Raw genomic sequence first — 27,662 nt, 5'->3', positions numbered from 1 at the left:
GCACATGATCTTTCAATCTCAGTTTCCCTTTCTGTAATAATAGAGTAATGAGTTCTTACCTGACACAATATTTCTATTTACTATGGACAGATGAAATGGCATGGAAATAGCCTTAATGAGGACTGTTCAAAATCAGAGCATATCCATCATTCGTCATTTAATTGTTTCAATTTTTTTAGTGAAGAACCTGAGTTCATAATTGAAGATACCAAAACATTTAAAGGTCGGATTTGTATTCTGGAAAGTATTCAGAATTTCACGAAAACTACCCCCCCACTGTTTCATTATGAGAAATATTCTAAAGGCTTTCCAAAAGTTTTGTCTTTATGCAGAACCACAGTCTGTTTATTTCTTCATGCCAAAGATGAGGTTTGGCACAGGATTGGCCCATACCCTTGCCAAAAGCTCTCCTAAGAGCATACTCAGTTAGTTTATATTACTACTTTTGAGAAAGGAAACACTAAAGAAACCATATTTTTTACAGTATAAATGTCCTCTGAAGACTGAAAATGCCTCCCTCTGGCCCCACCTCACTGCAAAGGATTAGGGGATGTGAGAGAAAAAGGAGTCCTACAGTCAAAGAGCTTCCTCCGTGTGAGGCCTGGGAATGAGGACAGCTTCACTCTAACCCTCATTTCCCTGCAGGCTACGTTTTCAAAAAGTTCTTCTAAGTGTGGTTGCCCAAGTGGAGATGACCATGGCTTCGTTTTCAACAAGTCTGGGCACTCTAAACACCTGTTAATTCAAGTGAAGATGGACCTAGGATGCCTCCTGCCAGCACTCCCAAACTACTGCAAGTGCAGAGTACCCAGTGTCAGGTCTGTCCCTTTCCCTCTGTGTCCCTTTTGCACTGATGCATTGCCTTTGCAGCTTCTATAAAAGGCCACTAAGCCAGAGAAAGGCCATGGTTATTCTATTTATACATATAAATAGAACTTGCATATGACTTGCATTTTCTGTGCTCTAAAACTGGTATAATCTCTAACTAATGTCTGGAACCCTGGGCCTCTCCCTGCTACCTAGAATGACACACCAGGCAAAATATTTAAATTTTGACTTTGGCATTCTCTCATATATTTGGGAAAGAGAGACTTGAGGGATCTGCTAACTCTGCTGCAGAGAGACTGCTAATCACTAAACCATTTCATTTAAATGCAGAGGGTTTATTTTTTTACACTTCTATGAAGTCTTGAAATCTGAGGTAATACAAAATTTGAACAAAGAAAGCTATTGTCATAGAAATGACTGAGTCTGTAGACATATTATGCACAGAGTGAGAGAACATTTTAGGTGATTTTAAGATGATCTGTGCATTGTAAAAGAAAAATGCATCTGTGTATCCATTCACCCACTCAGAACTCAGACTGTACATTTAGAAATGGAAGGCAGCTGTGTATCTGCCTCCTCCTGGGGTGTCCATTCAGCCCATTTCCCATCTGTAGGCTGCATAGGGCAGGCATAGTCAGCTATCAGATATCTCAGCTGAAGCATGGAAAACATTTTTTTCCATTTGAGTTCCCCACACCATATGGCAGCAAAATTTAATTTTCAAATATGCTTTTTCCCCCCTAATGAAACTGCCACTTCCAGAATTCCATGTTCAATCATTTTGTTCAACCACAATGCCTCTTCCTCATAGGGATGAGTCCAAAGATTTCCATTAGGTGGCTGAATACCTAAATGTTAGGGTTGTCTGTGCAAAATCTGCATATTAAATTTGAGTGTCCAGTCTTGCATGGATACTTGTCTTTTCTGTAAGAATAGCTGTCTTTGAGACCTATCAGAATTGCACCAGTGTGGATCAAGCTTCAGTGTCCAGGCCCTTAACACTTTTTAGTGAAAGTTAACACTTGAGTTACAGAGGATTTCCAGTATGATATGAAAATGTGCTGAAAATTCTTAAAGTATTCAGAGGGAGTTATTTTATGATCTGCAATTATTCTCAATACTGGTGTTTCTGGATAGAGTAAAAGTGGAAAACTTTAATGGGTAGATCTTCCTGTCATAACTTCACACTGATACTCACATGTCAGTCCTTGAAGATCTTCATCCTCTTTTCTGCTGTAAATAAGTATTTTGTTTAGTTAACCTGCTGGAGGATTGAAAAATAAATCAACATGTTCTGTAGACTCGAAGAGTGAGGACTGCTTATTTGTACGTTCTGACTGCCTGCATATTACAGGCCAAAAAATATTCCTCTGTCACATCTGCACTAAGCCCAATTCCTTCCATGTTTGATTAAAATGTTACCTGTAAATGTAAACTTGTGAGCACAATTTCTTTTCTACTGATGCTCATTTTGAAAAACTGTTACTCCTAGCTCAAAATGAATGAAGTGTCATTTCCTATGGCACTGGATTCTCTGGTTTTCTAACAAGGCACAAGCTCCAGCTGGAGCTTCTCCAGTGTGTAGGAAATTCCCAACAGCTCAATATTAGTAGATTCTCTGAAGCTTAATAGGTTATGTTCATACTAAACCTTTAATTTATTGGTACCCCTATTAATACCATTCTGTTCACCCATCCAATGATTTTCCTGTATGCTGTTAAGAACTTAATTGTCTCTGAGGAGCCCGCTTTTATCAGATTTAGTTGGAATTGGTGATCATGTCCCAAAAATTATTGAAGGGATAATATGCATGGGATCACTCATGCAGACAAAGCTTGACTGCATAAGATTTGTTTCCCTAGGAAATCTGGCATGTATGCTGTTAGACATGTCTGAACTTCTGTGAATTTTTGGTATTCTATTTTTACTATTCATTAGAGAAGGACAGATAAGAAAGTTTCATCAGATGCAAAACATCATTCCCAGAGGATATCAGCAATGACCAATGGAGCAATTTCTTTCTGACATTCTACCTGTTTCTGGGGTTGTATGGTGGGTCTTTGATAAAAGTATTTGAAATACACTGCCCTGATAGACTGCAAATGAGAGTTAATAAATAGCTTAATTTTTTGTCATATTTTCAAAGAACTTCATGTCGACAGCCAATAGGCAGGATGCAAGTGAAATGTTGAGACTCTGTTTGCCTTCACTTCTGTTTGTATTTGCTGTATCTGAAGATGCCCCTAGATTTTGTTACAAAAATACTTTTCATTTAGAAATTCGGACCTCCTCTGATGTAACCCCCAAATATTTCCATTTCTAAGTGCAAGAAGTTGATCCCTATGTAATTATGAAGTGGTGCCAGATTCTAACCACACTACCTTACCTACCCTAGTCCTTTGGAAATGTTTTACTTGCAAAAACTTTATATACCAAACATGTTTGTTTAATGAAAATGTTGTTATGATAACTGTAAACAACATAGTTTTTATATGACTAATGTTTTCATGAAGTTGGTTTCATTTTCACAGGTCACTGCTTCCTTTTCCAGCCTCACAAACAGTTTTCTCAATCGTTTTGGGCACTTAGTGCCTCAGCACTCGGATCTGTGTCATATGATTTGATCTTCTTTTCAGTGTTCTCCTATTTGTCCCTGTCCATGTGCTGTTTTTCTGACACTTTTTTTCCTTCTTGTGTCATTTTATGACAGTGTTTCTCCATTATATGCTTGTTAAAAGAGGTAAGATATCTGGAAAAAAATTAGACTTTGTGTGAAAAAAAAAAGCAACTAACCAATAAGCTACCTAGAAAGTAAGTAGTTTTACTTTTTCTAGTTTCTTATGTGTGCGTGTGTTGTTATCTTAAAATCTACATTCATGACTTTATCTACAACATAAGGCATATTTTGTAAATGAGCTTAAACACTCTATCAAATTGTAATTATTCATGAATAGTCTCTCTTTATTGCTAATGATACGCATCACGCTAACAGAGTCTGATATACTGGTTATACAAATAAGGTTCATCTGAGGTAACACAGTTTATTCCTTTCTCAGGCATCCAGCCTGGATCTCAGCTGCAAAGTAAGTACCTCTCCACATCTCATTACCAAAATAGCAACCTTCTTAATCCTTTGCTGTGAAGAACAAAGGTTCGATTCAGTCTCTGGAGCAGAAATAGGATCTTATTAATGCACTGGCAACTACAGTGTTGTTATTTTTGTTAGAAAAGAGAGAAACAGGAATTTGCTGATATATGTTAGATTAAGGGCTGTTATTGTTTTGAAATTAATTGGATTGCTAGCTGGGCCTTTCTGATGTCAGTTGAAAATCTACAAAATACCTTGTAATTTAATATTCTGGATGAGATCAGGAGCTACTTCCTAGAAATTAATTTCTGTTCTTTGTTCTGAGAGAATCACTGAGGCTATCAGTTAAATGGTGTATTGTTTACTGTGCAGGGAGAAAAGTTTTTGTGTCAGTCTTGCCTGGAGTGCTGGCCTTGCTGGACTCAAACCACTTGCCATCCAGTGGATTAAAGCTGAGACCCAAGACACCAGAGAGGTACCTCTTGCTCAGCTATTGGGGAGGTCTGTGCATTGGCCAAGTGTCAAGGCTTGAACACGTTACAACTGACGTATGAATTCACATTTTGAAGTGTTAGAGCTCCAGTGATGTTTTATGGAGTCTTATTTCTTTCAAAAGATTTGCTGTCATGTAGTGTTGGGCTGCAGGAGGCTGTAGCATTTGGGATCCCTGTGGAGCAGACTCCGTCTCTGGCAGCTCATCAGGATAAAAGTTGAAATTAGGATTGCAGAGAAGAGCCAGAGAAATTCCACTCAGTGAATTAAATGTTATTGAGCTTGAGGACCTGGAAAAGGGTTAGTGATAGATCTGGGTGAACTCTCAAACTGGTATGAATGACTGGCATAGAAGGTATTGCTTAAAGCAAAAATAAATGCAGTGGAACTGATCCATTGAGACCAGCAAAGTTTCTGGAAACGACTGGTGCTTGATAATTCTTAGCGATAGGCAAATGGCATACTCCAAATTACGTGTGGTCCGTTGTGTAATTCTGTGTGGGTGTGGACCTTTGCAGGTTTTTGGCCTATGCCGCCTGGCACAAAATGTGTTTGCTTAAGTCTTAGCATGTAGAACTTTGGGTGTTTATCTTCATGTGTATGTGAAAGGTTCAGGGTTAAGTGAGGGAGAACTAACCAGAAACTGAGATCAGCAGAAACATTCTGGATAACTGTTCCCAGGCCTGAGTAATGAAGACCAGTAAGATGGCATTTGCAGTGAACCTCAATTCTCTGCTTCTATTCCTCATGGTTAGGACAAACCCTGTGTTTGGCCTCCAGGAGGTATGACAAAGATATGTCTATTGATGGAGTATGTAGTTTGAGACTTGTGGCTTGAGTGTGTGAACTTTTATTTGTGAGTTGGAAGAGATTTTGGAGCATAGTCTAAGGCAATTTTGAAGTATTAATTGCTAATTTATGCTGATTATCCATGTCCCCAGAAGGCATTAAGTATCAGGTTTTGATAGAACAGGAATGTTTGAAGTACCAGTAGGATATTTGGGCCCAAGACTGTTCTCTGTTATACCACTGCAAATCTGAGATTCTTGTATTGACTTCTGAGTGACAGAGCAAAGCAGGACTGGACCTGAGAGACGAAGCTGTGAGTTGCCTGTGTGTGCCTTGGGCAGTGAAACAGCTGACTGAAGAAACAGCTCATGTACTGCTTGCGTTTCCCCTTGATGGTTTCCAGCTGTCCTCTTATCCTTGGCATGAAAAACGACATTAATTAGTTTCAGCTTATGAAAATAAGTGAGAGGCAGTGTGTGCTACCCACCTTATAGTGCTGCACATAAACAATGGGCTGCATACAAGCCGTGATCACAAATGCTAAGTGACGTTGTTGTTATTAAGCCAGGGGCTGAGTAAAAAGAAAGTTCCTTTGGTAAAGTAGCCATAGGCTAGATGGTTTCTCAGCCTGTGCAATAGAGGTGGTCATGCCTGCATGGAGGAGATCAGTGTGTATGCATCAGTTTGCATCTGCACCATACATCAGAGTGTCACAGGCATTATGCTTTCACCTCCACAGGTCTTTTAGTATTAACTGAGGCAAGAGAAAGGAAAGAGCTTAAATAGGACAGTAAAAGAAGAAGGCAGTATTTATTTTTTCTTCAACCTGTAAACACATATTTGTAGGATATTAACAGTTTGGGGGGGTTTTGACATTATATATTTCTTGCACATTTTCTGATTAGGGTTCCTAGACGGCTTTGTTAGAGAATATGAAGAATTTGTAGGTATAAAATGTACTCAAAGAGTTCGCACACCTTAATTTTCAAACCTGTTAGTTTATTGTTGCAATGCAAGACTGAGTAAGTGATATTTTTATGCTGCTGCAGTAAGATCTGCCATTACCTTGCTGCCCAGTCTGGAAGGAAAGTATTAGCAGAAAATGACTGAAATAAAGAAATGCAGGAGAAAATGTATTAAGAAAAGCATGAAAATCCTAATGTCTTAATACCACTGCTAGTCCTAAAGAAAGAGTTTGCTGAATTGGATGGACTGCTACAGACTCTGTTTAAAGAAAACTGGAAATTACAAACTCAAATTTAAGTGAATACTAGAGACAGTGGACAAGGTTATGCAAAAGCTGGAATATGTATGGATGCTGCAATCATGATGGAAGAATTTCTGTGAAAAAGAAAAGAAGGTGTTGACAGGTTGGAGTTGCCCAACTAGAAGTGTTGTATAAGCCTGGAGAAATTATCCCTATGATTTAAAAATATAAAAAATAAATGAACTACAGAAACTTGTATGGACAATAAACAGTCTGGACAAATATACTACTAAAAAAACAATGTCCGATTACTAAGATTACTTGGGAAATGAATCATACTGGGGTCATCGAAGAAAAAAATTAGATGAATTGTGGTTGAAATGTTAAATAGGTTTTTTGGTCATAGAATGTAACTGTGACGAAGTTCTGTTATGACAGTGGAGGAGAAAACTGAGAATAAAGCAGAAAACATGTTTGGAAGGGTAGGGAGAAGTGGCTTGTATGAATTCTGTCTTACATTTAAATCCTGATGCTATCTGAGATCAGAAGTGTTGCAGATCTTCAAGCAGGTAGTTTCCAATTAATTTATTTCACTAACCTAGATATACAGTGGGTAGAGGGGGCAGACAAACATACTGTTATGTGTTTTACTATAAAAATGGTGAGTGAAAAGTAGCCTGAGATCTAGAAAGGGCACATGGTGGAACTGCACCATAGGCTGGGGCTGCAGCTGAAAGTGGACAAGATTCAGAAGAAATCCAGTTTTTATTTCCCATTTCTGCATTTTACTATAGAAAGATAAAGCCATAGGATCTGTGTGCATTGTAGAAAGTTTAAGTCTATCAATGCATCTGATGTTTATCTCATTTCTAAGATGGGTGCTGTTGTAGGAAATCTCATGTATTGCCCAACTGCCATGATCTTAACCAGAGGGTTTTCTGACTGCAGTACTGAATTTAAGTATGTCTATCTCATCCATTCAGTAATACTTTGTGAGGTGCTGGTGTTCCCTAGGGGCCTGTCACCCTACAGAATATGGGAAATTATATTAGTGAAAGGAGTTTGGTAGAGCACACGTTGATTTTATGTTTTCTTGAGGAGGCAAATCCTGAAGGAACATGTGCGTCTGAGCAGGAGATCACGCCGTCTTCTTAGTAGAGCAGGACTTACTGTGAAGTTGGGAAAGAGTCAACCAGGCAGAGTTTTGATACTCAAAGTAAGGAATAGCCATATCAATCCAGAAAGCAAAGGAAACTACCATGCCCTAGCATGTAGTGAGCAAGGTCAGCCTTTACTGAACTGTGAGAATATTGCACAAGATTCATCCTGCATTTCTACTCCTAACTGCTTGAGTCACTGAAGGTATGTCTTCTCAGGGTTTGGCAGGCAGATAACTCACTCTGTTCACACTCCAAGCTGGCTGGATGAAAGCTGCCTGGAAATGGGAAGCTGTGTAGCCATCATTAGCATGTGGCTGAGCCTGAACTGATAAGTTCTGCTGGGAAGCAGAGTGTATTAGCTTGGGATCAGAATTAGAGGGTTGCAGTTACAAGACTTTAGGATAAGAGGTAGCTTCTATCTGGGCATCTTGGAGCACTTGCAGACGAAGTTGCATCTTTTTGCAAATCTGCCATGGAATTGCATCCTTAATATGTTAGAAGGGTTAGCCAGACGTGTGATCTGGAAAAATGGTGTCCTAAAGGCAGCATGTTCTTTTAAAAGAAAAATTGAGTGAAAATCCAAGGCCAAATTCTAGCTTTAACAATCTGCTTTCAGATGCTTTCTGTCAGGTCTGAGGATTGATGTATGCTAGTGTTAAAGGGAAAGACTTAAAACTGTACATTTGAATGTAAACCCAACTTGTCCATGGAAAGGACTGTGTACAAATGAGCACCTTGCAGTAATAGCTGCCTGAATTAAGTCCCCTCCCTATGCAGTCCATTACACAAAATACTTGGTCCCTTGTTTACAATGAATGGAAAGTGCTAATGCCAGCTGATTTATCTGATGTCTCAGACTCCTGAGTCACTTAGGTACTTTTGAAGATGTTCTCTTTCAAATTACTTTCTGTAATTTATTTCCAAGACTCTGATTTTCAGAAAAAAATCCCTGTTCCTTAACAAATTCATGAGTGTTTAAAAATTATGTTGTCCTTAGCCTCAGTAGTCCACTAGTTGCTATGTTCTGGAAGCAATGCGTTCTGTAGGATATAAAACTATTCCTAACTGTGGCATTGGATCACTGCCATCATTAGATTAATACCAACTATTATCATCCAGGATGCTCATTTGGTTTTACTGAGCTTTGTTAATGAAATAGAAATGTATGATTAAAGTCATCCTGTCTGTCCCTCTAAAGCTGTGCCTGTGAATGAGTCACTGTTTTACAAATGGGTGTTGCCAGACACTGACACTGAATACGGCTCCAGCCGTCAGAGCTCTGGGTCCAGCACCGCATTCTTGGAGTCCAGACTGGAACACTGAAATTCCCATTGAAACCTGTGGGAATTCTGCATGGCCAAAGCCCAGCTACCTTTATGGCTGGCTGAGGCAGCTTGAAGAGAGCTGTAGCTCTATGCATGTAGCAGCTTGGGGACTCAATATGAATTTCATGCATCTCTTCACTTAGTCACTTGAAACCCAAGATGGAATTGAGGATTCCACATTCCACTTGGGCTTTGTTTGCTTGAGGTCAGCTGAGTGCCCACTGCTGCCTCTAGACGTGACACCTTCCACCCCACTGGCAGACCTGCAATTGTGGTTTCGGTGCTCCCTGGGCACAAGAAGTATTTTCACAGAGCAAACCCCAGTGTGTCAGTCAGCTGGCCTGCCCTGCCTGCTGCAGTGGTCCTGGCTGGCTACATCAAGGATAGAATATGCTTCAGCCTTTTCTCAGACACAGAGCTGCTTGCATGTCCCGAAAGGAAACAGCTTCCAAAGATCTTATGGAGTTGCTCACAGGAATCTGTGTCTTTTGGGCAAGGTTGACCCAATAGTTAATTTTGTTTGTTTGCCTCACATATGAGACAGGGATTGAATAGTCCTGACTTTGGGGAATTTCACATCTGGATTCAAGCTCTTTATGGCTACTGTCCCCTAATCTGTGCCATGGGCTGTTCCCAAGTCATAGTTCTGTACTTTTCCAAGCTTTGTGTTTCATATCGTCCCCTCGGGGTCATTTGTAAAAGTGGGAGGGCCAGACTGGTAGTTGCAAGAAAGAGAAGTATCATCACTGACGTCAATGCAGCTCTTCCACTTTAGCAAGGGATCAGGCCCATCTACCAGTGTCACGGTCTGCTGGGGAGGAGGGGAGGCAGCCTCAGAAGTGTCGGGTTTGCAGTTTGCCAAGTGACAAACAGAGAATCTGAGTGCGGTAGCCAGGCATGCTACAAAACACACTGTTGGAGAGACAGCTCTCTCTGGAGGCTTCAGTCTTGATTTACTTACTCCTGGTCATTGTCCTGATATTCCATGGCTTCCAGACAATTAAGAAAAACTTAATATATGGACTTCTGTGAGGATAATTTGCTGAGACCCCTTGTGGGATTTCTGGGTGGTTTCATATGGTGAAGGAGGCCAGTTGTTGGCATAGCTACTTTTGTGCAGCTGGGTAAGGCTGTAGTGGAAAATACAAGGCTGGTTGCTCTGTGTTACCAAATGTATGACTACACATAGGTTTAAAGTAATTTAAAGCTTCCAAATATTTTACAAATCTTCAGATATTTTAAATAATTTTGAAAGCATGAATTTATGGGAATAATCCTGAATTGAAAGGAAGAGAGCCTGAAAGCTCTGAGTAAAGCAGAAAAGAGACAGGGTTTTCTCAGGTGCAAAGGGGAGTAGAGAAGGGGGGAAATGCCACAGAACCTTTCAGAGATCCACTAGTGCTGCTCCCAGAACTCTGCCTGTTTTGTGCATTTCTTCTCTTGTGCTTTTGCTCATCTGAACAGTCTCTCCAGAAATCAGCAATTGGAAACACATAACAAGTAATTCTCTTTGCCAGGTAAATGGGAACAATAGTTGAGTGGGAAAGAATGAATCACTGCCATTAACAAGAAAACTAGGGTTGCTCTCATCATCAACACAATGCACTGTCTATTCTCAAATGTCAGGGCTCATAACTCACCATTTACAAATTAGACTTAACCCCCTCCCACACAAACCCACATAGCCCTTGCTAGCCTCCAAGCTTAGGTTATAGCTGTCTTTCTCTGAGGGCTACCAATAAAACCTTCAAAATACATATCCTCCAGACAGTCTGGCTTCTTTCAAGATCAAATACTCCTCCCCTTTTCCCTTTGGATTTTTGTTTTAATTACAGCTACATCACTGAAAAATGTGGAAAGCCCATCTAAGGCCCTAATTATCCTTAATGTAAGAGGACCATTATTGTCTACAGATGAAATGAATAATACAACCAGTAGGAAAGATTCCAAAGTTTTGATTACCTTAATAAATTCCTAAAAGTGAAGAAACTCACAGATCTTTATCCAATGCAACCACAAATTATTAATGCAGGTGGGAGTATCAAAAGCTAGAGTGTTTCAACTGGCATCTTACAACATCTGTTGAGATGGTGTTTTTCATCCAGTGTACTGATGGATTATAACTATAGCCACCCAGAAAAGGTGTAACAAGGATGCCAGTTTCCTAGATAACCATCATGTAGGTGTAGAACATGAGATGCTGCTATTTTCAGATGCTCATCAGGATATTAATAACCTCCATACTTTGAAAGTAATGGGCTTGTTTGAATTCCTGGTCCTGAAATATAGAAGACAGCCAGGATATGTTTTTCATTCAGGATGGCTTTTAAACTGAAGTTAAAACAGGTAACTAGAAAAAAGGACACAGAAACAAATTTGAGACTTATTAGTAGAGTCCATTTAGCAAATTCTGATTTCCCAGTCCAACACCAGCAGTTTTTTATTAATGAATAAATCATTCTTTCTTTCTCTGCAGATTGAGAATTCTTCAAAGTGATTTACATGCAGTTCTTAGTGCAGCTGTTTGCTGGGGGTGTGTGCTCTGTGTGGGGGATCTATCAGCAGTCTGGCTACCTCTGTGTGATCTTGGGTAAGGCCTGGATAAAAATCAAAGGCCAGATTGTTCTGTTTTTCCAAATGTGTTGCCTGGGGCCTGCTAATTAATAGAATGTCTAGGAATGTCATACATCTATTGAAAAAAAGCGTCACTTGAAAATTACTATTGTTTTAATTGTATGTTGTCATTTTCACATAGTGACCAATACCCCAGCCTACCAGTCTTCTTGAAAGAGCAAACTGGAACATGGAAAACTGGACACTCAGAGGGAAATGGTGTCTCTTTTTAAGTTATTTTTTAACGTAGGTCTCACAGAGTCATAAATGCTCCCACATGTTGACTGGGGGCCTTATCCTGAAATCCAAACTTGTGTTTCATTCTTATGAATTATTCCAGCATAAGCCAGTGCTGGAGGCTGACTGTAAACAGGGGTTAGAGAATTGAGCTGACTTTGACCTAGCAATGGAGCATAGCTCTGGAAACAAAGTGCTGGAGATACAGCACTTTGTGTCATGGACAGGCCAGCTGAAACTTGGAGGTTGTGCATGGCAGTAGGCATGCAGGGATGCCTACCAGTAAGTGCTTGCAGGATTGGGTGGTAGGTGGTCCTAATTTATTTGCTGTTTTAACAGAAATCTGGGATTTGTTATGGAGTGAGTTAGTTCCTCTGGGAAAGGTGGGTGTAACTTGTCAGGACATGAAGGCTAGCTAACCTCAGACATTTGGGAAGTTGTGTGTGTGTGTGTTTTGATGCATATGATTTTGTTATGTAAAATAGTGAGGCTCACCCCCTGCTCTGCCTGTGGGTTTCTGCACAGTTCTTTTGAAGGAGAAGGGTAGCTCATATGATGAGGTGAGAAAGAAGATGAATGGAAATAGAAACCAGGAGGAATCACTTCTTCAGCTGAATAGTTATAAGTGTTTCTAGAATTCAAAAATTTTTTGTCCTGTGTCACTGGGTATGTAGCAGAAAAAATAGAACATTATCTAAAGGTTACATCTTGATTTTTACAGATTTATTTAGCCACAATTTATTTGTACATGATGAGAGACATTTTGTATGAATATCTGACTGTAAGCATTCCTCAAACACACCCCATGCTGTCAAAAGAAACTAAAATCCTTATTTTTCTTTTCTGTGTAAGTCTTGGATTGGAAGCTGGTTTTCATTTGATTTGTTTCTATCAGTGCATTAGAGCAAAGGTGTGTGCTTTGGACCATGGGTATAATTTTGAAGGTTTCTTATGTTGAAAACTCCCTCAGTTGGCAAATAGATCATTCAGTGCTATATTTTCTGGGAGCCCAGCAAAGATGATGGCATTTTGGAGGCGGAAAGAAGCAATGGGGAATGAGGGGGAGTATCTTTTTATCTGTCAAATACAGTTGTGGTATCTCTGCAACACTGTGCTTTAAGTGCAGTGTGCTGGTCTTGGTTTTTATGAGAGTCCTGGAAGAGTTTTGTGCACTGCACAGTCTGATTGACAAAGAGGTTTTCTGTCCTCAGATGACCTTCTTTTAATATAAAAAAAAATTCAATAAAAGTTCAGCCACACAGCAAGGGATGAATTTAAAGACTGCTCACCATGTGACAGTGGTAAAACTTTCATAATAGTCGTCATATTTGTTGGTTTAAAAATCAACTTCATTGTCATAGTTAATAGTTTGCAGCTGCTGCAGAACAGAGGCAAATTGCTATGTATGTGTCAGCCTTAAATGCAAGTAAGATTCAGTGACTGGGATGACTCGGTTAGTTTTTCCTATCTATTGGTGATATTACTGATCATCATCTCTACACGATGAGAGGATTTCATTGCCACATTTCAGCACTGCTGGGCTGATTATGTGATCTCGCAAGTAAAAGAAACTTGTTTTCAGTGTCCTGCCAAAATATACTCCACAACATCCCATTAAAAAGGCTTCCAAGGTCATGCATAATTAGGTGCAACCCCCTGCAAATCTATGGGCTATCATCAGCATTGATTTAACTAATGAAGGTAAGTTGCATGAAAAGTGTTAAAGACTCAGAATTTAGCACCTAATGTGAAGCTCAGTAATAAAAGCCTTTTTGGAAGATCACAAGGTAACTTCTCTGCCAACTTATCACATATGAAAGTAGTTATAATTTGCATCAGGTTCGTATCAGATGGGAATGGGAAGTAGATGAAACAACTCTGTCTCCATCATGCTAGTGATGTGCAGAAGGTGTGCAAAGTCAAAACAGTCCAGTGGTCAAAGTGTAGCAAGCAGGCTGGGCAGGCAGAGGAATATGTGAAGTGTCTGTTGGTTATCCCGGGCTGAAGGATATCCAAGAAATCCTCCCTAAGGCATTGGGAGTTGTGGCAACCATAGGCAATTATGTCTAAAGGGATCTGTTGTGCATTTAGGCTGAGAAAATATAGTGTTATTTAGATTTAGGGAGATCTTTACTTCTCCATCCCTACTCTATCTGCTGTTAAAGTAGAACTGAGTTTAAACTGTGGAGCTAAAGCTGCAGAATGATGTGTGAGGGGTATCCCCTTTAAGTCATCTCAGAAGGACTGTGGTTATTTAAAGCAGAGCATCCCATGGTGTTTTAGGCACCTGTCTCTGTGGAGAAGCCATGGAGTTCAATAAGCGCAGGTCAGGCTGCCCAGGATGCTGTGTTCTCATGGCTGAGGGTCAGCTTTTCCTCCAAGAAAGTAAACAGTAGAGGAGCAAGAAAGGTCTAATGACTGAGCTTACAAGAAGACAGTACTTTTAATGCTGAAGTCAAAGACTCAGAGCCTAAATGGTGGGAAAACTTCCCCAGGGAAGAGGCAGCCCACGCAGTCCTGCACTGGATTACTGTTAGTGCTACTTCACTTATTTGTTTGAGATTTCTCATGTGTTTCCTGGGCCAGAACCTGACCCTCAGGTCTCATTTACAGTTCAGAGAACTTCAGTTTGGCATTTCTGTGAACATTGTGTAATTGCAATAATTTCAACTCTTGTTATTCCTTCAAACTTGGATAATTTGTCAATGTGCTAGTTTATTTTATTCACATAGAGACCGTCACTAGCACTGAAGTCTAAAGTAAATACATGGGATATCTAGTTAATCTGTGGTTTTTTTCTCCTGGCCTTCTGTCTTTCTTGGTTTGTGGAGGTTGCGTTGTTTTAAAAACAAATGGAAGTGTATACAAGAAGATGGGTGGAACCTTCAAAGCACCCTGCTGTGTGTGAGGGCTTTAGGAGAGTGGTTCTGGAGTCTGGAAATGCCACACAATAGGTACCTTCCCCCCATTTCTGAAGCCCATCCTCTTGATGGAGTTTCCTAGCCCTGAGGAGTGAGGGATATCTCGGCTGAGCCCTGGTTATTTGTCGGCCAATTCACAATTAGTCAAAATGTCTTTCCATATAAAGAGTAGAGAGGGAAGGGAAATCATCGAATCATAGAAAGGCTCAGGGCCCCATCCAACACGGCATTGAACTTGTGGGGCATCCACAGCTTCTCTGGGCAACCTGTTCTGTGGCTTACCACCCTCAGAGTAAAGAACTGTTTTCTAAAATCTAATCTAAATCTCTCCTCTTTTCAACTAAACCCCTTGTTCCTGTTTGTTCTAGAACTATATGCCCATTTAAAATGTCATTCTCCCTCTTTTTTGTCATGTAAAAAAGCCCCCTTTAAGTACTGGAAAACTGCTGTGAGGTCTTTCCAGAGCCTTCCCTTTTCCAGGTTGAACAACTCAACTCTCTCAGCCTTTCTTTGCAGGAGAGGTGCTCCAACACTGATAAGTTTTGTGGCCCTCCTCTGGACTCACTCCAACAAGTCTATGTCTTTCTTGTGCTAGAGACTCCAGAGCTGGATGCAGAACTCCAGGTGGAGCCTCATGAGAGCAGAATAGAGGAGCAGAACCACCTCCCTTGACCTGCTGGCCACACTGCTTTGGATGCAGTGCAGGATGCAGCTGGCCTTCTGGACTGTGGGCATATCCAAGATATACTCTTGTTAGAAAAGGTAGGACAGATGTCTGGATAGAAAACAGCTATAGATGTGTTGGAACTACCCCTTTAGCATTAGACCTGCATCTATTTTTCTGCCTTTTGGGACAGAGCAACTTGCAAGTTTTTGACCAATAGTTCTCTCTCTCCAATGTCCCTGAGTGTTTCTTGAAGATTGTGGACAAGCAGCCATGTTTTTCCTCAATGGTAGTCATTCTTTTCTGAAGGAGACTTCTTCATTTAGGCCTACAAGAGCAGTTGGCCTGTGTGATTAGAGAAGGAGCGTGGACTTCATCTAATTAAATGTAAGGGCATCTGAAGTGCAAATGTGCTCTTATGGTAGTCCTTCAGCATTCTGTTATAATCTGATATGAAGCCAGTGTGGTTAAGGGACTGTAGGTACCAGCTCTACTTGTCTTAGAGCAGATGTGTAAAATGGCAAATGGACTCCGTCCATAACAGTGTCTCTATCTATTAATTAGAGGGGGACTGAGTCAAGAAGAACATCCCCAGATTTTTTATCTTCTGCTTACAGTGGTGGAAAAGATTGTAGAGATGGTGGTCTGTGTTTATCTTCCTTCTCATGTTGCCTTCCTTTTCTTCTCTAAACATTGACAGAACTTTTCAGGGTAGGCATGAAGTAAATCTGTTGAATATAAATTTTGATTTTTGTCATTGTAGCTTTGCCCGGAACAGCACATAATCTACTGACATTTTGGATCTGCAGGAGAAAACCAGAATGTTTCCACCATCAAAGGTCTCTTGGAGTTGTTGAAAGAAGGCTGGAACAGTCCTGGTTTTTGGACTTTCTTTTCTTCAGGTATTTTTTGTCCTATCTGATTTCCAAAGAGGAGTCTGATTTTCATTTTACATTGCCCCACCCCTGTGGCATTTTTGACACTGGCCAGAAATGAGAAGCCTTGATTTGGAAAGGTGTCATCAAAACAATGACTAGATATACTTGGAAGAAACGTTTATTATTTGGCTTATTGCTGCTGAGGGCTGCTAATTACCAAGCAATTATGACCAGACATAATTTTTCACTGTCTAAAGCTGCCTCTTGGGTTTAATATCTGTCAGAAAACTAAAACTAGTAAATTTTTGAGGAGTCCAAAAAAGGCCAAGAGATGTATAAATATTTCCTCAGGGCATCCTTTGCTACCTTGGACTTCAAGGCCAGGAGTTTGGCTGTCACTGCTTCCTTAGAAAGCATTCTTGGCTCCAGTATCCTGATCCATCTTTTCTCTCCTGGATTTTCAAATAATCAAATCATAAAAGTAGTTAGGGAAGTACGTTTTGCATCTGTAACTTCTGTGATCTTTGGATGCTTTAGGAGTCAAAACTCCACATGGATTTGCCACAGCTGAGGGCTGTGTGTTTGACACAGAAATCCTTTTGCACACAAATTAGAGGACAACCAGTGCAAAACAAAGTGGTTATAATGCATTAGCTAAGCAGGAAGCATGGAGATCTGTCTCTGCTGTGTCAGGAAACAATTTGTCTGTGGAAATGGCATGTCACAGTGCTTGGGAAGACAATGCTGTGAGAAATGTTCAGTAAGCTGGTGGCTTGAGAAGGTCCTACAGGGGCACTGTCAGTGCATCAATAGGCCTGATTTATCACTGTATTATATTAAGTCTACTCCACAGTGACTCCACTCAAGTCAGTGAATTTATCATAGGGTAAAGCTGGGGGAAAATAGTGCCTCATCCCTTTTGTTTTCTGCGTGAATTTCTTCCACAGAGCCACATCGATACTTTCAGTTCTGTCCTCTTCATGCCCAGCTGTGACAAGGTGGGAGCTGGAAGCTTCTCACTATTGCTTAGAGGAGTTGGGATATATTCCTGGTACTGGCAGAAATTTCTGAACCCCAGATTTGCCAGCTAATCCTTAAAAATGGTTTCTGTTGAAGACAGACACATGAATCTTACAGTGTGGTTCTTGAGAAGGCACTTTGAAAATGGGATTTACTGTTGGGGTGGAACACCAGAGGCTGTCACACCACTAAGCTGAGAATAAACAGAGAAGAAAGCCTACATGAGAATGCCATGAAAGTGGGTATAAATGAGGGAGGGAGTAAATTCTTGCATCCAAACAGAATTTGGCATTTGCCTGTAACATGCAGGTGCTTTGCCAGCATGAAGAACAGAACTGAGAAGTGAAAATCTACATCTCCGTGTTCATCTTTCAGCAAGCTTCCAAGCATACACATTTCTTTCAAAATCACTACCAAGCTGTTTATGATACATCTGTGCCAACTGCAATGTTTTATGTAGTCATTGAAGCCAAATCATTGTGACCTGATGTGACTCAGTTTTCTAAAAGGGTGCGTCTTGAGAATTCTCATTTTCTTCAGTTCAAAGTGAAACACTAGGAAAAGTGTTGGAATGGATCTGAAAACAGTGCAGCATTCTTATGCAGAGGCAAGAGTGTCATTCAGGCAAACACCAGAAGAAAATCTGTCTTCGGTGTGTTTTTCAAAATGAGTCTGAAATGTTCGTTGGAAAAGTGTCAGGAATATGAGACTTAAATGAACTCATTTACATGCTCTGATTTTGCCTATATCTGTGGTATTGGGAAGTGCAATAATAAATTCTAAGTGCTCTGTTCCTGAAATTTTAGTTCACTTTTTTTTTCCCCTGCATGGAAATTTATTTAAGAGTCTATGTGAAGTCTGTTTTTTTTCCTCACTGGTTTTATTTTTTTCCTTCATATTTCTTTTTGTTCTTCTCCCTATTTCTCTGAATATAAGTTTTATACCTCTGTGTGACTTTTAAACCTGTTGTGCATATGGAGAAGGATTAAGTGAAAAATTTTCTCTTTTCTTGGTTTGCTTTTTTTTGTATTTTCTTTTGCTGTTGGTTTTATTGGATTATAGAAAAACTCTTATTTATATATTCAGCTGTTTAGATATGTTCTCATGCATAGATCATGGTTTATTATGCATTTCATTCTTGTTTCCTCAGATACAAATCAACAGTAAAATTTTCCAAAGTTTTTTAAATTGAGGTCAGATGCTTTCAGGCTCATAAATCCTCTTGGTCAGCGTAAGATATTTTGATACTTGAAATTCGTCATCATCTTTCTCTTTAGTAGCACTGCCTGGTTTTACCTTCATCTGAGATTGGACTGGACAGTTGAGCATTGTCAGAATTTATAACGAGCAGTTGGATTTATGTGTAATAACACCAGTGATGCTGGGTTGTTTTGTTTTTCAGAGGTTCCCACTACAGCAAACAACAACAGACACAGATAAAAATGGCTGTGTTTTTTTTCCTCATGCAAGCCATGAAAGGTAATTTTTTTTTAAGTATAGTAGTTGATGAGAGACTTCCTTCTGATGAAATTAGATTCAGTAGCATAACTGACGAAATAAGGAGACTACCCTAAATGACCTTTGTGTCTGAGTCTTTATTTGAAAGGGAACAAGACTTCTTTGAATGTACTTCCAGATAGTATCTACATTTCTTAGAAACTTGCAGGGCTTTTTGCGGGAAACCCCCAAACTATTTCTGTGTGGCTTTGGCCAAAATTATTTGGTTTTCTATTACCAAATTTCAAAAAGGTTGAATAGTTGGCTTTTCTGAAGGAAAGGCAATACTTTCCATACAGAAAAGTCCCCGTTTTTTTAAGCATTGCTTTTTTTTCTTTCCACATTTCTGACAAGCAAAAGAATACAAAAGTACCTGGAAGTACAGTTCTTGTGTCATGAAATTGCAATGTGAAAATAAGATTTACAGTCTCTGAGTTTTTGCCTGCTGCAGCACCAGTCAGTGCCAATATATTAGGCTCAAAATTTGATGTAAATACAAACACAGATTAGTGTTTCTTCCACTGCAACATTGCAAATACCATTATGGCTAAGTGCCATTGACACCAGTCAGTGAGGAATAGAGGCTGTAGCTGCCTAAACAATCTGTACTATTATTTAAAGGGATAAGCTGCCCTTTTTATAGCCTTCTGCTGTGATTGCTGGAGTGCTCATACTAGTGCAAAAGGTGTCAGATGAGGAAACTTTGCCAACAAAAAGCTAATAATGTGAAAAAAAGGAAAGTTAATGTGGACAGGAGGGAGTGGCATAAACTGAGGTCATGTAATTTGGTTAAAGTCTGAATTGATATTGCTTCGAAATTGCAGTGCAGTCATCTTGTGTGCTTGAGATTATGCAGTGTTGGTGCCACAGTGAATTACAGGTGTTAAGTTTTATGGGGCAGTTCTGTCTAAAACCAGGGTTGGATGCCCTACCTGTTGGGTAGTGTGCTTTATGGGCTGTTTCAGCAGGTCAGCATAAAACAACAACCCTGATCATGAATCTTACTCCTGTGTGAGTGAAAGGGTTTGTGCTGGTCTGTGTTGCCCTTCCTAGACACATGGAAGGGGTTCTCAGGTGGTGTTTTTTTCCTATCCTTGTCTCTGTAGACTGTGGGGGTACATTTATGGAATCTGAAACTGCTTTTCAGAATGTGGGAGTACAGTATTGTTGCTGTTCTGTCTACTTCTTATTTTAAACCAAGGGATTGTACCTCCTGACTTTCCTAAATCAGGCTTGGAGGCTTCAGTTATGATTGAAATGAAGATGAAGGCTTAAGTGCAAGGATTAGATAGTTAAGATGAGGGTTTAGAAAATACCCATTATTTCCATCAGATAATTTTGTGATATTTCTGTAAAGAAGGCTCTTCAACAAAAACTGGAAGGAATTCGGCCATGAGGAATTCCAGCAGTGAGAATTTGAGATGTTTGGGAAATCAGGAGCAAACTGAAACTGAGGTCTTAGAAATGGTGATATTTTTTTTTCTGGTGCCAAAAAGCATGCCAAGTTATTTTGTCCTGAACAATCTGTAGATTTAATTGCTCTTGAAGTGCCCAAGGGGTTCTCTGACAGAGTTTTGGAATCTGTGGCTCTCCTTGGTGCTGTGTTTTACAGCTTTGTAACAAAACACTGAAGCTGATTTCTGTAGTGGATAAAGTGGAGTACAGTATATATTTGATCTCTTTCAGTAATTAGAAACCTTAACCATTTTGTAAACAAAGACTCAGCCCAGTGTGAACATGCCTAAAAAAAGAGAAGTTTTATTGGATTGTGGAAGTAGCGTATCTTGTATCTTCTTCACTTATTTAAACATAAGGCCTTAATTTCAGAGTTAGGAATAAGAAAGATGACAAAGAATAGCGCTAGATTGGAAAATATGAAGCCTGTGCCTAACTCCAGTGAAAATAGTTACAGCTGAGTCATTTTGATGAAAGCATGTACAGCCAATAAATTCAATAAATAGGTATATTTAAACACATGGAGGCAATGATTACATAAGGAAACTTGACAACAATATTTTAAGGTGTATAAAATTCTTTTCATTTGCCATGAAAATGTGTGCTATTGTATAGATTTCCTTTCTCTTTCCCACAGTCTATGAAAAGTTGAGGCCAGAAACAGCTTGAAGACTGAACATGGTATGTCCTTAAAATCCAGCCATGCACATCTGCCAGTAGTGGACATTGACCTTCTCTTTCCTGCTGTGGGCAGATGTCATTCAGTTCAGGAAATATCAGAGAAGTGACACAGCTCTGGCTTAGCACAACAGTGACCCTATGAAACGTGGCCTTGGAAATCTTAGTGTGCTGGAAAGCCAGGATCTCTGAGCATTCCCACTGCATACAGCCTTTGGAGTGGTTAGCAAGGGTAGAACGGTTAATCTTTGCACTTTCCGTCTCTTTTATTTACAGATGTGACTAACAGTGGGAAAAGCTAATGAGCAGATGAACAGCAAATATTTTGAACTTTCAATATTTCTGAGATATTGAGGTAAAGCCGGGTAGAGCAAAATTTTGTATAGAGAGGTAATACCTTTTACTAGGTGAAATGATAGTACTGGAAAGAAACAGCGACTCTCACTTGATAAAAGCTTGTCTCTTTTCCCCAACTTTTACATCAGTTGCTCCAGTGATGTCTTTACCAATGTAAAATCACTATTTTTTTTCTTACCATTAGTTATTTATTAAGTTTAAAGACAGAAGACAAAATAATTTAACTATCTACATTTTGTGGATGTCGCAATGTGAAGCAATCCTGAGGGATATACTCTTCTGTAAACTGATACTGTGTTTTAATTTTGTTTCTATCATAAAAAGTATTTAGATTGAGCAGCAAAATATTTGGAACTGTAATATTTTACTAAGAATATATGTACTCCAATGTATATTCAGGTAAGGATGAAGCATATTAACAGTCTAATGTTTGTATCAGGTATCCTTATTTTGTAAACTACTTGAAGTTATGTGTCTGACCCCATCATTACCACTTGCCATCATGGAAATCCAGTTTCACTGAAGTGTTAAGTTCCCTGCTATTCAGGAAACTGTTTCTTTGGATTCCATTTTCTCTGTTTTTAATAAATCTTGGTTTTGGCTTGGATCACTCTTGCCTAGGTAATATTACAAAAATGCCTGTAGAATGATGAGAAGCTCATCAGCGTTATGAAGAAGACCTTCAGACTTTCCAGAACTTAAAAGTTCCTCTCAGTGCCAATCATTAGACAGGAAAGAGGTTATTCTGTTATTTTTTAGTAAATTTTGCCTCCCATCAGACTCCAGTGAACAAACAAAAAAAAAGCCCCCAGAACCTTGAAGACTAAAAGAAGGCTGAAAATTGGTGTTGGTGGGTAGCCATATAATATATATATAAAAAAAAAAAAAAAAAAAAAAAAAAAAAAAAAAAAAAAAAAAAAAGATGAAAACTGTCTAATTTATGCTTGGCTCTTGCAGTGCATGAGGAATGCCATCCTTCAGCCATCATGTCATTTGGAGCATTAGTCACAAAAGGAACTACGTGACTTGCTGATAATATCTGCGTATGGGAAATCATCAGAGGATTTGTTAGGATCCATCCATGGCTGGGTGGACTCTCGTGAGCTGTGTGGAACAACCAGAGCATGTTGGATGGGCAGCTCTCTTCTGCACTAATGTACTTTCGGCCTGTGAAAAATACTGTCAGAAATGCTGGACTCCTGTGTTGAAGGTGGCATTTTGAATGCTGCAGTACCTGGGTGCCAAAGTGCTTAGAAGTGATTCAGTGGGTTAAACCCAGAAATCTGAGTTTACCAAGTATTGTCACGGATAAATTCTTTCAGCAGTTGTTCTAAGACAGCTTATTTAAACTTAAGGCCTTAATTTCAGAGTTAGGAATAAGAAAGATGACAAAGAATAGCACTAGATTGGAAACTATGAAACCCATGCCTAACTCCAGTGAAAATAGTTACAGCTGAGTCATTTTGATGAAAGTATGTACAGTGCTAAGACAGTGGCTATGACAGAAACTAATGTCTTCAGAAAATGAATTAAAAAGAATTCCTACTCCTGTTAGATAAAAGGCATTGTGCCTGATTTCCTATCTGTAAAAAAAATCTGAGAATAAACACAGCTGTTGAATATCTTGAGGTAGAAAACCAATGTCTTCTTCATGTTTTATGATCTACAAATTTAGTGTGTCAGGCCCCTTGCATAGCAGCTAATAAGCATTTTCCACTAAGCCAGGTTGCATGGTATGCTTGAAGATGAAGTTTAAAGTATCTGTTTCAGTGGCTACTTTTAGCCTGTTTGAGAGATATTTGTATGCGGTAAAATGCACAGCATAACCTCTGGCTGATCTTTCAGTAGTAAAACTTGACATCAAATTCATAACTTTATTAACACTTTCATTACTTTGTGACCTCATCCTAATAGGACCAGGTTGGGTTCAGGCAGGGTAAGTGATGCATTGGTTATAGGACACATTGGCAACCTGATATCCACGTACAATATGATGTGTGATATATGTGAGCTAGAAATATATATGTGAATGTCACATTTGGGGAGAAGCACACTTCCTAAACCATGGAAAGTGCGAAGTTAGCCTCAGTTCTTTTCTTCTATATATATACTTGGACTTAGTCATTTACTGAACTGAATTTAAATAAACAAATAAGACTTTATTTGTACTTGGTAGAAAGTTCCAGTCTCTTTCCAGTGAAAACTTTGCCATTAGGTCTTAATGAATAATTAATTTTTCACTTTACTTTCTGAACTAAAAAACCTAAAAAAATATTTCAGATTGACTCATAGTGAAAAATTTTTGTTTATCTCACTGTAATAAAAAATCCAAACATAATGCAAATAAAATAAATAAAACACATATTTCTGCTTACATTAAACATTTTCTGCACCAAAATACTTTATTTCATATAATTGTGGGATTTTTAATCCTCCTTAATTTTAAACACATTTTAAAAGAAAACAATTATTTTGAAAAGTCAAACCATTAAAAACAAACAAATATTTTCAAGTTTTTTATGTACCTCTCTGCTCTCATCCTAGCTACATTTTACAGCAAATAATCTACTAAGTGGTGTTTTTTTTAATGTTGATTTATAAATGATTCCTTTAGCTGTCCTGGCCATTTTCTGATGGCTGCTTGCCATGGTGTCATGTGTTTCGCAAAGTTTTCAGAGAATTGTGGTGCATCCAGTTTGTGCACCTGAAAAATAAATATGGATAAATACATGTGAAGGCCCTTCCTTATCTATGGTTGGTGTAGGCTGCAGGTTAGGCTTGTTTTAATCTTGAAAATCTTTAATTTCCACAGGGCAAGTGAACCTTAAGGCTTTGTTTTCTGTGCTTGCAAAGGAATCAGACTAACACTGTGTTATCTTATTCTTCATCGACATTTTAGGTCTCCATTTAGTTGATTTTGGAAAGTACGAAGTATTTGAGAGGATTAGAGGTGACAGAAGAAGAGGAATTCAGAGCATGTGTTGAGTAAGGGATGTTGACTGTGGAGGGAGATTTTGGAGCTTGTTGTGTTTATGGACAACTGCATTGCAGAGTTCATTTGAATGCTCTGGGATTCATAAACTTGTGTAGCCTGGAAGGCAGGGCCCATTGGAATGAGTCAGAATTTCACTGCAAATGATTTACCCAGCTTTAAGGTAACACTTAAAGAATTAGTGGTAAAATAATTTTTTTTTTTTTTAATTCTAAAGGTCTAATTTAAATTGACAAACACACTTGAAACTGCAGATGGGCTCAAGCTGAAAAGTAGAGTGTGTGAAGCCTTTCCAAGCTCAGGCAGGTTGGGATCCAAACCTTCTCCTACTGCTCCAACTTTTGGTTGCTTTTAAATTCCTCTTTGATTCTTTATTATGTCTTGTGTAAATCTAAGATGGTGGCAACAGCTGGTTACAAGGGATTTACAATTGTTTGGGTGGGTGTTTAATGAGAATTCACTTTTTCTCAAGTTGAGCCCTGACTCCTGAGCCAAGCTCAGTGTCCATTAATGCCTAAAAGCTTGCTGCCTAGCTCACGCCTCCAGCTAGGACTAGTTCAATTCTACTAAATTTTCCTTTCAAAGCCTTTTCAAAGGCTTTCCTTCAATCCTTCCCCAGTGAGGCTGGTCTGCTCTCAGCCCCAATGTCATGGCTACCAGTGAAGAGGCCTCAACAGTTGCTCCATGTATTTTTGGACAGGGTAGAAATATAATTATTGTTAGACACATCTAATGCTACTCAACTCATCATGCTACAGAATTGACAATTATCTGAGTGCTGCTTTTCTTCTTGAACAGTATTGAAACAGTAACTAAAATTTGGACCAGTAGCCAGGACGATTGCAATTAATGGAGTGACACATACAAACCCTGTTTTGATTTCAGCACTCCTCATTTGACAAGTGTTTACTTAGACAGTGTGTAGTCAAAATGAATTGTCATCTTCTGCAACCCCAAGTGTTTGATATGTCAAAATTCTTGTGAAAATAGATAAACAAAATCTGAAATTTCCAGATGGACAGCTATACTGCAAGCAATCTGCCCATGTTTCAAGTTTGAAAATTATTTGAATCACTTGTTGCAATACAAGCACATCTTAAAATATTAGGACTTGTATCATAGAAGACTTGCTGTAATAATGAAAACAATCTTAGTTTCTATTCAAATAGGTTATGTATTTTGATTTTGGTGGATCTGATTTTATGTCTCTACATTTTCTTAGATGCCCTGCCAAAAGAAAGAGGGAAAAATGTTCCTCAATGAGCCCAACACAGGCAGATAGACCAAAACTGTCCTTGGCAGTGGGGGTCTGCTGTATTTGTGTTCCGGTGAAATCGTGAAGAATGCTGTTGAGTACATTTCCTGTGACTTATCTTCTAAACTGCTTATACTTTTCTGTGATGAGCACGTTGAAAAGCAGCCTGAATGCTCAAAGCTTGATTTTTCAGAGGAAGTTACATGTGCCCTCCAGTAGTCTTTGAGATTTTACATGCTTCAAAATGCAACCTGAAGTTAAGTAATATAGTTGTTGTTCTGTATGTGGTTTGAGAGATGTGCTTTGCAGATATCTAAAATCTCATTTGTGGACCTTAAAAGTGTAGATACCTGGATGTGGAAAGTGTAATTAATTTATGAATCTTTTTATCCTTCCTCCTTCATTTCTATCCAGCTGTGTATGTGACATTAGCCTACCTGGTATAGATGCAGAAATCCACATGTAATGTGCAAGCCCCATATTAACTCTTTCCAAATGAGCCATACAAACTCTGTAACTCTGCTCATTACCTGGAATGGTCAAGCTATTTTTTGTGTAGGCTAGAGAGGAAGTTTACATCAAGATGACAATTCTGAGTTTTACTGAGGTCAGAAGGGCATAGACTCAAGCACTGAGATTCTGACACTAGTTGTGAAATTTCAGTAGCTTGTATAATTTTGTATATTACTGATGAAAGGTGTATACAAAAAGTTTATACAAGTTTCTTGAATTTTAGAGAATATCGTTCCTGTTTTTCAATGAGCTCAACCCTGAACTTTCTTATGGTTATGTCAATTTTACATAGTTTTCTTTGCTGAATTTAGTCCTCATACGCTGGGGCCGCACAGCCCGCCGCGGTCCTGCCCCGGGCCAGCCCCCGCCTCTGCCGGGCAGCTTGGGACTGCGGCGTGAGAGCAGCGCCCGTGCCGAAAGTGAAAAAAAAACCCCAAAAAACCCCTGGGATCACACGGGCCAGCCTGCCCTGAGGGTATCGGTGTGGCGCTGCGGCTCCGCGCACCGCACAGCGCAGGAACCGCGACACAGCACCCCCCTCCCACACTCGCCAGGCCACCCTGACGAGAAGTGAAGAAAGTAGCAACTGAAAAGATGTCATCCCAGCAGCCCCAGCAGAAGAAAGAACGTGATAAGCTACAAAAGCAGATGCTGTTTGAGAACTCAATCAGCACCAATCTCCAAAGTCAACAACAACCAATCGCCTCATCACTTTAAATTTAACTATTTTGCATGGTTTTACCATTTTTTCTGTTGTATAAAAATTATGCCCTTCCCTTTTCAATTTAATATGAAAGGGGGGGATGTGGTGGTCTATTTACCCACTGCTTTTCTTATTCCACATTGTTCCCCCCCTTTCCCCTGCCCCTAGCCCTGGCTACTCCCTACTGGTTCCTGTACCCCAACTCCACCCATGTACCGCCCCTGAGACCCTGAGAAAACCCCCCTGCTCTGTGACCAGGAGGTCTCTCAGCCTCAGGAAACCACCTGGATGCGATGCAACAATGAAAGTCCTCTGAGGCCTCTATGAGGGTCCCTCTTCTGCCTCTTTTGCTATCTCTGTGTTGCAGAGCCCAGCTAGCCAGAGCAGGAGTTCAGGGCTGACCAAAAAGGACTACGGGAGGGCAGAATGGCTGCCCTGCCCTAAGCAGCTCTGCTGTGCTCGCCAGGAAAGCTGCAGCTTGCTAAACCAAACCTAGCACTGCAACACTTATATATAAAGGAAGACACACTCTATGTGAAAGGGAGGAAAACTACATTACAACGGAGCCTCAATTCATATCTCATCTCTTGCCTTCATATAGCAGCAGCTACTACCCCTACAGTAAAGGAAAGCTGAAATATCCCCATATCCATCAAAATGAATGGCTGAAATTGAGATGAAATTATTTTCTGACCCCATACTCACAGACACTTACTTCCTGAAAAATGCAATTTTGATGCTGAATTCATTGTTCTATCTTACATTGCTACATAAATTATTAGTTGTCATAAATGATTAATTCATTTTGGAAGTTCACTGACCCAGTGACAGCTAGGAGCAGTTTGTTCCTCAGGTCCACTGCAGATAACACAAAAAAGTAACATTTATGACAATAAGATCTGAAAAAACTTTACCTACACATAGCATTATATGTGGTATTGGACACTTTGAAACAGAGGAGAAAAAAGCACATTATATAGTGTATTGCAT

The 27,662-nt window shown here is 39.5% G+C and overlaps 1 long non-coding RNA gene across 1 annotated transcript in view; it reads left to right on the top strand.

The window, feature by feature from the left end:
- LOC121673594 overlaps positions 1-27,662 on the top strand; it is a 272,596-nt gene that overhangs the window by 95,550 nt on the left and 149,384 nt on the right. The window contains exons 4-8 of the long non-coding RNA XR_006019254.1: positions 3,885-3,911; positions 4,289-4,391; positions 15,256-15,422; positions 16,088-16,226; positions 24,109-24,364. This is a non-coding gene — a long non-coding RNA (uncharacterized LOC121673594). The remainder of the gene's footprint in view (positions 1-3,884; positions 3,912-4,288; positions 4,392-15,255; positions 15,423-16,087; positions 16,227-24,108; positions 24,365-27,662) is intronic.

This window comes from Corvus kubaryi, unplaced genomic scaffold (assembly GCF_017639235.1).
Source record: "Corvus kubaryi isolate FWS band 111438036 unplaced genomic scaffold, C.kubaryi_AGA036_p1.0 66, whole genome shotgun sequence".
In the NCBI taxonomy this organism is placed as follows: Eukaryota; Metazoa; Chordata; class Aves; order Passeriformes; family Corvidae; genus Corvus; species Corvus kubaryi.
This window is presented reverse-complemented; position numbering and strand designations above follow the sequence as displayed.